Raw genomic sequence first — 13,185 nt, 5'->3', positions numbered from 1 at the left:
AAACAAGAGCTAAGACTCTAGATTGCTAAGCAAGGGATGTAGCAAGCATTCTCACTCTGTACAGGAGACCAGACAATCTGATAGGAAATCCATGTCATGCTGTTGCAAAATGTTCAGCTGAAACTCTCCTTTGTAGCAACATGGGTGGCAGACCACACAACTACTCAGCCTGAAACTCCAGGGGAAGATATGACACAACTGAATTTAGCATGACATGTTGACTTTGCTGATTGCCTTTATAAAGATATTAAACAAAAGATTCAAGTTTGGCAAATTTTTGTCCGGTTATAAGCCAAAAAGTGGATAGAAATATAGAGAAACCTGCTAATTAAGACCTGAAAGCACTGGAAATCCCAAACTAAGAAGATAAATTTAATTTTTTTTTTCAAAAACTTATATGCTTTGGAATACAAAAACTGAGTAAAATATTCAGTTGAATAAAGTGACTCAGGAAAATATTAGATCACAATTATAATGTGGTAACATGTAAAATTACCGAGTTGAATAAAACAACTCAAACACAGATCAGAATAACTTTTAGGTAGCCTACAGAATGGGCACAGAAAGAGAGACAAAAAGTGTCAAAAAGTAAGGAAAGGAAGCACATATTACTTTTATCTCATTTTTTGTTTGTTTGTTTGTTTGTTTTTTAAAAGAGAGTGAGAGAGAGAGAGAAAGAATTTTAATACTTATTTTTTTTTTTTATTTTTCGGTGGACACAACATCTTTGTTTGTATGTGGTGCTGAGGATCAAACCCTGGCCGCACGCATGCCAGGCGAGCACGCTACCGCTTAAGCCACATCCCCAGCCCTCATTTGTTTCTTTACAAGTGCTATAAACTTGATATATTTGTCTAAGAGTTGGATAGATTCTAACTGTATGTTTTCTGTATTGTGATAAATTTGGATTGCATCATTTAATTGGATCCAAAGTAGGTTAATTTATACACTCTGTACATTCCAATTTAATTCAGCTTTTTGGGATCCAAATGATTGTCACACCCCTAATATGTCAATGCAGATACTAAAAACTCTTGAAGAGCATCTGTGCATTTCAACAAATCAATATATGTTATTAATTAGCTTTATAGGCTGTGATCCTCACAACTTTCAAGTAGTTGTAGATGATAATGGAACCATCTAATGTCAGAAATGTTTTCTATATTCCACACTCTGTGCAATATACCACAAACTGTTTCTAAAAACATTAACAGATTCTGTTAAAAATCATTCAAGGTACAGGTTTCTCAATGCCCAAGATAATTAGAGAAGCCAAACTCACTGACTAAATGGTGATAATGAGTGGTGCTGACAATTTCAGCAATTATGCATTGAATACAATAGCTTGAAATAACCAAAGGTAGTAGATATGTGTGCATTTTACAATTGGATATATGCAAGTGCACAAGCATATTTCATTCTTGGTCACATAGCTGAATTGTACAATATGCTAAAGAATTGAAGGATAATTCCAATCGAATTATCACTTTTGGTTTTCCTACTATAGCTCTTTTTTTCTGAAAAGTCTTCTTATTGTGTAATATGATTTATTTTTAAAAATTTGTTTCTGCATTCTGAATAATAAAGACAAGATTTTAAAAAGAATTCTAAAGTGTAGTTCTTTGGGCATACCTCACTTTGGAGCACTGTAGAACCAAAAGATTGACAGGTTCTTATATTCTATGCCATGGCTGTGATGCTCTGCATAATCTTCTTCCCCTCAACCACTACACCGTAGTTGACTTTTACCACTATGGATATAAAATGCTCAAATGTCTAATATACAAACTTATTTTTTTCATGTTTTAACAGCTTTAAGATATGAATCAACTATAATATAGAGCATATGTTCAAAATATACATTTAAGTTTTTGAGAATCTGCAATTTTATATTAATGCTGCTTGTTTAATATGTTCCACAAAGTTCATGTACCAAAAGTGAATCACTGATGCAAGGATGTTAAGAAGTGGACTGTAAGAGGTACTTAGGCTACAAGAGGTCCACACTCAGGAATGGATTCACACCTTTATCATAGGAGTAGTTTTCACAGGGGAGGAGAATTCATTCTCTTCCTCTCTTTTCCATTCTCATTTTGATCTTCTGTCACAGTTTGAGGCATCAAGAAAGTTATGGCTAGATGCTGATGCCTTAATCTTGGACTTTCCAGATTCCAGAACCATGATCAAACAAATTTCTGTTCATTATAAATCAGCTGGTCTGTGATATCTTGTTATAGATGCACAGAGTAGACTAAGACAACCTCCGTTATCATAAGAGCATTCCAGGTGCTTCATATCCTCAGTAACTATTCATATTGTCAGTTTTTTTCAGTTTTAGAAATTTAAGTTGGTATGTAGTGGTATCCAGTGCTTTTAATTTGCACTTATCTAAGTGCTGATGATCTGAAGAACTTTTCATGTGCATTTTTGCTATTCGCATTTTGTCTGGGTCAATTATATGCTTCACCTTCTTTGTTTTTCTCTCTCAGAAATTGTCCCTCATTGCCTGATGTCTGTGCTATTTCATATATTTTTCCTGGATTTGTAGTTGTATCAAAGAGAGAATAAATCCAGTTTTTTTAGTACCTCCCAGCCAGAAAATAAATTTGTATACACACAATTAAATATTTAGTTTTGTCTTTAATGAATGCATGTATATTTTGCCCACTTAGAAGTCATTTAGACCTAGGCATTTCAATGTTGTTTTTCTCCCTCCTTATGCCCTTCTATATATTATATTCTATTTTTATATTAGATAATTTTCCCACACTTAAAGTACCAATAAGTGATTTCATCTGGGCTTTCTACGTGTATTTTGAGTGATTTATTAGACTTATTGTTCTGTCACTAGAAGAGTCATGGGCTTTCATTTCTTATATTGCTATGTATATTATAGTGGGGTTTTTTTGTTTATTTTGTTGTTTGTTTGTTTGTTTTTCACTGCATCTTCACAATTTATCAAGATACCAGCTTTGGTTTTCAAAACTGAACTATCATTAGCATCTGTTTCAAGCTGTTGATTATCTTCCTTAATTGCTGCAGTGAAACAGACTGATGCTTTCCATAGTTGAATGTACTCCAATATGGACCAACCAAGTGATTAGTGTTAGTAATTGCCACCTATGGCCATCTCCTCATATGCTTCCCAACAAAGGAAGACAGTTGTGTTATGAATTTTCACATTTCCATTATCACCATATATCATTGTAAATCATGTTTTAAACTTCAGGAATGTATGAAGAGGTTGCTGTGTAATACCCTTGAAATAATACCCTTAACTCATAGCTTTAGACTCAGACTACATAAACTATCACAGATAGAAGAAATAGAGCTAAAAATGGTAGAAAACAAACAAACAAATAGACAAACTACTGCAAGCTTTCCAATCACAAATGGCCCAGGGTTTTAAGTCATATTCTCCATAATCCTACATATGTAGTATGCCTTCACCTAAGCATTTCTGTTTTGAGTCTGGTTCCTGGGTAACTAATAATTTACCTATCATTAGATAAAATAAAATTTTCATTTTTCATTCATGTTTCTGTTGAATCACAGATTTGGTTTTTATCATAATCTTACTACCCCAGAATTTACAAACAAAAATGACACACATTCACTTTAAAACAGTAAACTTGTAACACTTTCTTTAAAGAATCACATACATTTGTTCCAATGTACCACCAGCTTATGTTGGAACAAAGATAAACCAAGAAAGTCCTATTTTATCAGGTCACTCTATGGTAGTGAAGGTGAAATATGTAAATATGGATATGGCTTACTGAACAACTTTATCTGGTCTATATTCTATATTTTGCTATTTTCTGTCTCCCAAAAGGACTCATACAAGAGGTTACAGAGGATTATAATCTATCAGGTAGTAAACTTAAAAAGATCAGAAATGATTCAACTATAATAATAATTGTTTGTTTTTCTTGTTTATTAATTTTATCCCCATAATGGATAAATATTCAGAAGAATAGTTTGAATGTTCTCTCTGATATGTGGATGCTAACACACAATGTGGTGGAGGAGAATAGAAGTTCAATGGTTTAGTCAAAGGAGAATGACCGAAAGGGACTGGGGACAGGAATAGGAAAGACCATAGAAAAAATCTGACACAACTTTCCTATGAATACACCACAATGAATCTTCCCATCATATGCAACCACAAGACTGGAATCCCAACTAGAATAAGATATATTCCGTGTTTGTATAAATACGTCAAAATATACTCTACTGTCATATATATCTAAAAAGAACAAATAAAAAAAAACAAAATACCAATAGAATACCACTTTGGTTTATGAGTTTCATGCATTCTGATGTTTTAGACATGGTGGTACATTGGAAAAAATGTATGTGGTTCTTTTTGTTTAAGTGAATTACATCTAGCTTATACCAGAGAATCAACTCATGACCTGAAAAGACTATCTGCTTGAGAAGCTGGAATCAAAATGTTCAGCCCAAAGAAAGGATGGTGGGATCGTATTATAAAATGTCATTGCCCACATGTGAAGAGTATAAAATAATTATATTGTGAAAGAGTTGGCAAAATTAAACATATTTTTAAGTATGAGATAAAAATTACCTTGTGCTCAATTCTGTCACCAAATATCTGGTGATATTTTCTGAAAGTACCCGTACTCTGGGGGCTGAACACATTCAGTAGCTATATTTGTCTGTCTCTATAGCAGTGATTCTCAAAGAATGGCCAGTCAGTAGAAGCCTCTTCATTACCTGGGAACTTGTTAGAGATGCAAGTATCACTCCTGACCCTCTTACTTTGAATCTTGCTCCCAAATCTACTATATCAGAACCTCTTGTATGGGGCTCAGATATCTTTAAAAAAATTCTCCAAGTGATTCTGAACAGAAGTTTGGGAACCCCTGCTATAAATAATCACACATTATTACTTTAAATACGTTAGTACTCTGAGACTGCTAAAAAATGAACTACTTGGAAAAATATTACTTAGTAACCACTTCTATTCAAATACTAGTCTCATGAATCTGTGCAACTGATGCCATATTCAAAACTTGTATCAAAACAATTTAAGGATCAAAGCAATTTAAAAATTGATGTAGAAACAAGTATAATAGTGAAAATTGTTGCATTCAAAATAGAACATATGCTATATATGTTCTAAGTGATGAAAATACATTAAAAAGTTTATTCAGTGATGGTGGCCTATCTTAACTGTTCTATTTTTTTTTTTAATTTTATGATAATAGCTTACACCAAAGTCACTTGAACAAGCTGTTCACCTTTTCTCTACCTATCTATCTGCAAGGCATAATTCATACTTCTTTCACTGTTTGTAGAACAAGATTCTCAAAGAATCTTATTTATTTTGCTATGATGAAATGAGTACAGTTGATTACAGTATCAGTTGCATTTCATAAGCTGAGAAGTAATAGCTATACATACTGGAACTCAGTACAATTCATCTCTCTTGGTGTGTGGCATGAACAGGACTCTATCTACAAAGACAAGAAGAACTAAATTATATTTGAGGGACTTTAAGAATTTCTTTTTAAAGAGAGAGAGAGAGAGAGAGAGAGAGAGAGAGAGAATTTTAATATTTATTTTTTAGCTCTCAGCGGACACAACATCTATGTTTGTATGGGGTGCTGAGGATCGAACCAGGGCTGCATGCATGCCAGGCGAGCGCGCTACCACTTGAGCCACATCCCCAGCCCAACTTTAAGAATTTATCACTGTAAATTACTCATGGCAGCTGCCTAGTCGTTTTCAAAGAATTGCACAATATCTGAGTTTTCTTTCAATGTGCCCCTGTGATCTGCTACATAGACAGCACAAGGCCCACTCAGAAAATCACTCATAGTGGCCCAAAGAAGCATTTCAAAAACAGTAGTACTTTATTTTCTTCTTTATCCCATTACCTCACCAATTTTGGAAAATATTACTGTGGATGCTTACATAACAGGTACTTAGATTTATGTCATATTCCATAGTGGACAGAATCTGGAGAACAGGACCCAGCTTTAGACAGTGTTCAGGTGAGGTGAAGTGTTGTAGATGAGGCACTGAAAACATCTCATGCAGATGCTTTTTCAAATCAGACAAACTTGGTAAAAGTTACACTCATTCTGTGTTTAGGAGCATTAACTTAACCTCTCTTAGTCTCAGTTTCTTCATCTGTAAAGTAACAGAATAATGCCTACTTTAAATGGCTGTTGTGAGATTTATTGTTTATGTTCATTTTCTTCTTTCCAATAACACTCAATACCTCCTGTGGCAATTTGACCTGGTTGTCAATAAAAGCAGTTTAGTTGCAAGGCAATGATGTACATTTTCTTTAGACATTGTTTCCTCAAGACAATTGTATTTATTTCTGATTCTCTGACTTTGCTATTCCTGCAATTCTTCAGTTTTAATAAGTCTTTGTTGTATTCTTTAATGTTATTCTCATAGAATAGAAGCTAACTTTTAACATCCCTTCAGTATTAAATATTTAATGATGTTTGAATACCAACTGCTTAAGGAGGTTTTAAATCATTCTGTAAATATACTGATACAAATCATAGAGGTTTAGACCTCTGCTAGATACTGAGAAAAACAAGGAATTAAATCCACTACAACCCAAGTAAAGTTGTATAGGAGATATTATATGGTAAGGAGGGCAAAGAATATATTTTCATTTATTTCCCTGGAGTGAAAAAGTTTTTATGCTAATTACTAGTCAATGATCATAAAGTGCATTGAAAATATGTAAGTGCTGTATATAGTCCTTATAATGATGGAACCTTTATGACTCTTTCTAATTACATGATCATTTAACAACATTTGAAAACCCTTTATGCTAATTGCTTCTTTTAGTCATTTACTTTGCAGGGTGACTGCTCCCATTCTAAAAGAAAAATATTCCCATTCTCTGAGCACTTACCCCATCGCCAGTTCATGCCCCTTGGTTTTCACATTGGATTTTGACTCAAATATTCTTGAAACTACTAAAGCATACATATTGTATCAAGTATGACATCTATATAATGTCAGTAGATTGAATTCTTCTTTTAATCTTTTAAGTGATGAATTAATTTTGTCTAAATTTGATTTTATGCATAAATCTCTAATATTCCAAATTTGTATTTTTATAATTAATCTCATATACACTTGATTTTGGCCAAGGGCCACATTTCCTGTCTCCTTTTCCTCTAAAGATACAAGTTCAATTCTATGTATGGGTTGGCAGCACATTTCATGTGCAGCTGCCTACATACTGCCATAGCAACATAAAAAGATAACTTATGCTCATGTGAACTCTCATGGATTGGAAAAAATAAATGTTTGGCAAAACATCAAATGCTTGTCAAGATTTGTTAGTTCTCTACTCTAGTATATATGAAAATCATGGACAGTTGGTTTCTTTTATCTTATCCATGTATAGAGGTCCAAGTTAGCTGCTATGATTCATGCTGACCTTCTAACATCACTTTGTAGGCATATTCTCTTGGTGTTCAGTATCATGTCTGAACTGAGCAACAATCAATTTAGCACTGAGCAGAGAAAACAAAAATGGAGGGAAGCGAAGAGTGTGTTGTAGGAATGCATATGGCTTGTTATCTTTGTTGCTTCTTTTTAGAAAATAAGCTATAAGTACATAGTGTATCAAACTAAACAATAATTTATAACCAGCAATGACTGATAGCTGGTTATCAAATACCATTCAGCCCATGGGATCAAAATATAAACTGAAAATACATGCCCCCATTGACTTACGACCTTCAACAGTGCCCCATTTGCCAAAGTTACCACCCTGTTACTATTCTAATTATACATCATCAAATGTATTAGTACACTGGTGATGTTATACTCTCTTAATCTAATCACTTTACCTCTGAACATTGCTGCATTAATACAGGAGTTTTGAGGGAACACCTCATATAGAAATCATAACCATCATGTTTAACCCTTTTTAGAAGTGATTCAAAATTAGAACATGCTTTTCATAAATTTATTTTTGTGATCCCATACATTCCTAAAATTTAGTACTTAATGCTAACATTTATAGTTGTTCTCTAAACCAAATGTCAAAACAAATATGGATTTGCCTAAGCAAGGCATGTATAGCTGGATATAGGTAGTACTTTGTAGCCTCAGGTTCTGCATTATTGAATTCAACCAACTGTGGGTGGAGAACATGTTTTATAAATGGCATGTATGCTTAACATGGAAAAAATTTTTCTTGTAATTATTCTCTAAACACTAGAATGTAACATCTATTAATATAGCAGTTGCATCATATTAGGTATTATAAGTAATTAAGAGATGATTTAAAGCATCTGGGAGGATATCCATATGTTTCATTCAAATCCTAGAGCATTTTATATAAGTAAAACTTGAGTATCTATGGATCTTGTAGTCACTGAGCAGGGTGGGTGTTCTGGAACTGATCCACCATGAAAACAAGGGGACAAGTATACACGTTGTGAGAATATATTAACACTCACAATATGTTCATATTATGTGACCCCAATTACTGTGAACATTTGTACAGAGATGGACTGCCTGGCCCTTTGTGAACCAGAGTGCTCACAGCTTAAAGCACAACTCAATTACTGTAACAAAGGACATTAAGGGAAGAAGACACCCTTCAGTTTTGTGAATACACAGATATCTACAAGAAGGACTCTAAGATATAAATAAACCAAACAAATGCTATGAATTTTTTATCTTGTGATTTTAGCTATTTAGGGAATATTGAAGTGCATGAAAAGGTTGGATAAAGGGAAGAGAGAAGCATGGTCTGATCATGGTCTTACCTTTCCTCACTGCCAGCAGCCAGACCAAATTCTCTTTCAACCTTGCCACAAACCCTGGATTCATCCCTGTGTTCTTGTTCTTCAATCCAGAGAAGAATGGAAAAAAAAAAGTTTTTAGACCATAGAAAAGAAAAATGCACGCGGATAATAATGGTTTGGGGAATGTTCAGTACCTTCTAGGGTGTGAAGGACTGGAGGAGGCCTCTTGTGAAGGACAGGGGCATGAAGATGGGGCTGTACGGGGCAGGGAGGCATTGTAAGGGGATTCTGAAATTCATTAAGGTGTGTTAAGTACCAGGCATCATGCTGAGTGCTTCACCTCACTAACCTCATTCACTCCCTACAACCTTCCACGGGTTAGATAATTATTTCAGGAAGATGAGAATGTGTATTTATATAGAGCATAGTATTTGGGGAGAATATGAGTAAGAGACAGATCTAAATTTGCAAAGCTCTTATTAATGAGGGCAACAGGTATGTGTTCTCCTATGATACCATTTAGAAGCAAAGAATATCCTAAGTTTAAGGAGTAAAATAAAGGGTTAATTAATAAAGATAAATACAATTAGACCTTGCTTAATATGGGGAGAAGTCTGAGGGAAATATAAACCAAAGAGTCAGAAAGAGATAAGAAAATGTGAAAAAACATGGTATATTTTGAGAATAGGAAGAATGCTAAGTAAAGAAAATGTCGCGGTAGTATATGGGGACAGGTAGTGGAGGTCTTTGGATGCTTACAAGGTCCTTCTGAATTTTACCCCCATGCACCCTGGGGCCTTGGGAATATTGTCTCTTCTGCTTGAAATCCATCTTGTGAGTCTCCTGACTCTCAAGTGTCAGTTTCCTACTTGCCATTTCGCATGCTGAGATCTGTTCTGACCGCCCGGCTTCACCAGCACATGAGCATACTCCACTAACACGCTCTTCTTCCTCATTTTGTACCTCCAGGAATTTGTAATTTCTTGTTCAGTGGCAGTGTACAAGTAACGGAAATGAAGATTCATGAAGGCATAGAAACTTAATTCTGACATAGTTCTGACATGTAGTCTAACCTCAATATATATTATAGGAATAAATAAAGGAACAAATTCCATGTCAAAAATCTTGCAATTGAAACTCTATATGAGCATTGGGTTGTCTAATCAGAAGAGTGGCAATGTAATTTGGAAATATAATGTTGTAAGCACTTAGTTTATGTCATAGTCGTGCCAAAAGCAAAAGAGAAGAATGTATTATTAAATAAGTTGATAAAAACTAATTCATCAAAAGGAAAAAAAATTGAGCTTATACCTTGCTTTTGACACCAGATGGATTAAAAATCTAATTGTGAAAAGTATTACTATTCCTTGTAGAATAATACCATGGTGTTTTATATCATGAAGGGCTTACTAAACCAGTTTCAAAAACAAACTATTAAACACCCAAATTATAATGATAAAAGTCAGTGTACAATCATCCCTCAATATCCATGGAGAATTTTTTTTTCTAGGATACCTCCACTCTCTTATACAAAGGTGTAGTTTGGCACATGGCCTATGCACGCCCTCCCTATACTTTAAATTATATCTGGATTTCTTATACCTAATACAATAAAATGCTACATAAAAAGTTACTATATTGTATTGTTTAGAGGAAAATGGAAAGAAAAAAAAAGAAAATGTCTGAGTTCATTTTAGACATGATTTTTTGAAATATTTTCCATCTGTTACTGGTTGAATCTGAGTATGCAGAATTCATGAATATGGAAGGCAGACTGTGCTTGATTGTATCAAAAGTAAAGTCTTCTCTACAACAGGACAGTATAGAAAGGAAATGCCAGTGACTCTTTCAAAAGTGGATATGTACATGCAATTTAAAATATCTAATATCTAAAATACAAAACCAACTCCTATTAATTAACAAGAGGTGGAGCTCAAATGATAAACGGACCAAATTCAAATGATTGAAGAGAATATGAAGGTCATTCCAAGTAACTTTTCTATCAACAAATAATTAGTAATTCATTAACTCCAATTATTACCTTTCAAGTTGTTTGTAGCAAAGACTGACATGCCAAGTACTGATACAGATGAGGGGAAAGTAAGCATTCTGGGCTCTCTGGTGCTTAGGTGGAATGATATAGGCATTTTAAGGAGAACGTTGGTGTGCTGGCAGTTCACCAATTTATTTTCCTACTTTCTCATTTTTCTCCTAGTAATAGAATTATACATTCATACTTAGTCCTGTGATTTTGCAGTGACTTCCATTAAATAGGAGTGCCTATATATATTAGGTAAAAATGGATATATATATATATATATATATATATATATATATATATATATATCTCCCCACAACCTAAAACCAGAGCTGCCATGAATTCTTTTTACTCACTAATGCCCAGGTCTGCAGATTCTTCCTCAATAAGATCTGGAATATGTCTACTTTTTTTCTCTAGGACCACAAACACTACCTAAATTTAGCTTTTTACCTATTAAATTGTTATAACAATCTTCACTAGTACTCCTACTTCCCATCTGTTCTCTTTCCCAAACCCCAGCCCAATCAATTCAGCTTAAAATCTGTTTCTATAATGATTTTCTAAAATGTAGATCTGGCCATGACCTTTTTCTGCATAAAATTCTTCAAAGGATTTTCATAAGCCCCATGAAAAAATGAAACTTCTCCCTAAACACAGGAGTAGATGCTCCTCTGCCTCTTCCTCCACCACTGCCCACAGGCACACTTTGATCTCCAGGCTGGAGGCTGCATTGTTCCTGAGAATCATCCCTACACTTGTAAGCCAAACCGGATACCTCAGGTTCTAGAATCTACATTTCTCAACTCCAGGAATGTTCCAGTTTAGAGAGTGTCAGTGTATGCATTGATTTACATTTAGGAAAGACAATAGAATACAAAGAGAAAGTGTCAGTGTCCCTTGCAGATGTCTGGCATTCAACAGACAATGGACATGGATTGATTAGTGACTATAATATCTCTTAGGGATCTCTGCTTTAGTGCTCCAATCACCTGAAATCATTGGTCATGTTTTTTATGCAAATATTATAACATCCTGGTTTCCTAAAATCACTAAAATCTTACCTGGCCCCATTGAAAGCTTTGACATTCCTTCTAAAACTTTTATTAAGTATCTTATTTTCCCTATTGAACAACGGTTTACCCAAAATCTCTAAAGTGCTTTATGTTTTCATGATCCTTGATGGAAACATCTACAAAGAGACTCAGTAATGAAACTTGAGATGATTGTGGTTATACAACAATCTTGAAATTGCACAACACCTGGTATCTGAATTATGAAGGAATAAATTATTCACATCACCAAATCGTAGTTTTTACATCTATAACACAGCATTGGTAATATTAGTGGTAGTCACTTAAATTACAGGATTTAGTTAGAATTAAATGACACAAATTCTTTAATATAGTGTTTATGGGAAGCGCTCAGTAAAGTCTATTATTGTTATTGATATTTTTATTATTTTCATTTGTATTTCTAGAGGTCATTATTCAAATTCAGGGACCAAATAAAATTCTTTAATTTGTTCTTTTTAGATATGCATGACAGTAGAGTGTATTTTGACATATTATATATACATGGAATATAACTTAATTAGGATTCCATTCTTGTGGTTGCACATGATATAGGACAGACAGCAGAATGAATTGAACATTAACTTTCCTATGTTTATATATGAATAAACCAACAGTGAAGTTTCACACCCTGTACAACCAAATCAATTTTAACCCAAATTGCTTGATATCCTAAGCTCTTACTACTTGCTATCTGAATTTTAGGAATCAAATGGAGATATTGAAATAATATTCTTTATAATTTAAGAAAACTATCTGAAATTATTGTCAGAACATTGAAATGGAATTGATATGGATAATGGTAGTAAAATTTATGCACAATTACAGTGCTTGATTATAGTTGAGAATATTACAAAACAAATAAAGTCTTGATATTAGGCTTTTTCAACTGATGAATAACACACCTAGTCCTTCTTGAATACAATAAACTTTACAAAGCATGTATGTAAAATTTTGGAAGAATAAATTAATCTAGACCTACATAATGAGATTTCAGAAAAATAGAATATAGATTGCCAGTCTTCCCCCACACACAAATAAAAACTTGTTTGTAGTGCTTCTCTTACACTTACTTTGTTTTAATTTGCTAGATTATAATCACAGAATAGAATCCACATTAGGTAACTGGAATCATTTGAGAACAAACTAGATCATAAATGTCACATTAATACATCTATATGAGAAAGTGCCATTTGTTCTCAAGCAAAGAAGTTATACAACTTCATAAAGCTGAAATCAAAATCTGAGCACTCTTTTCAAACTCTGTACAGTGTATTTTTTCATTGTGTTCATGTGTAAAAGGTTTTTCATA

This window comes from Marmota monax, unplaced genomic scaffold, assembly GCF_021218885.2.
Source record: "Marmota monax isolate L192 unplaced genomic scaffold, Marmota_monax_Labrador192_F-V1.1 WCK01_AAM20220418_F8-fsc00060, whole genome shotgun sequence".
Lineage (NCBI taxonomy): Eukaryota > Metazoa > Chordata > Mammalia > Rodentia > Sciuridae > Marmota > Marmota monax.
The sequence above is the reverse complement of the archived record's forward strand: the minus strand, read 5'-3'. Positions refer to the sequence as shown.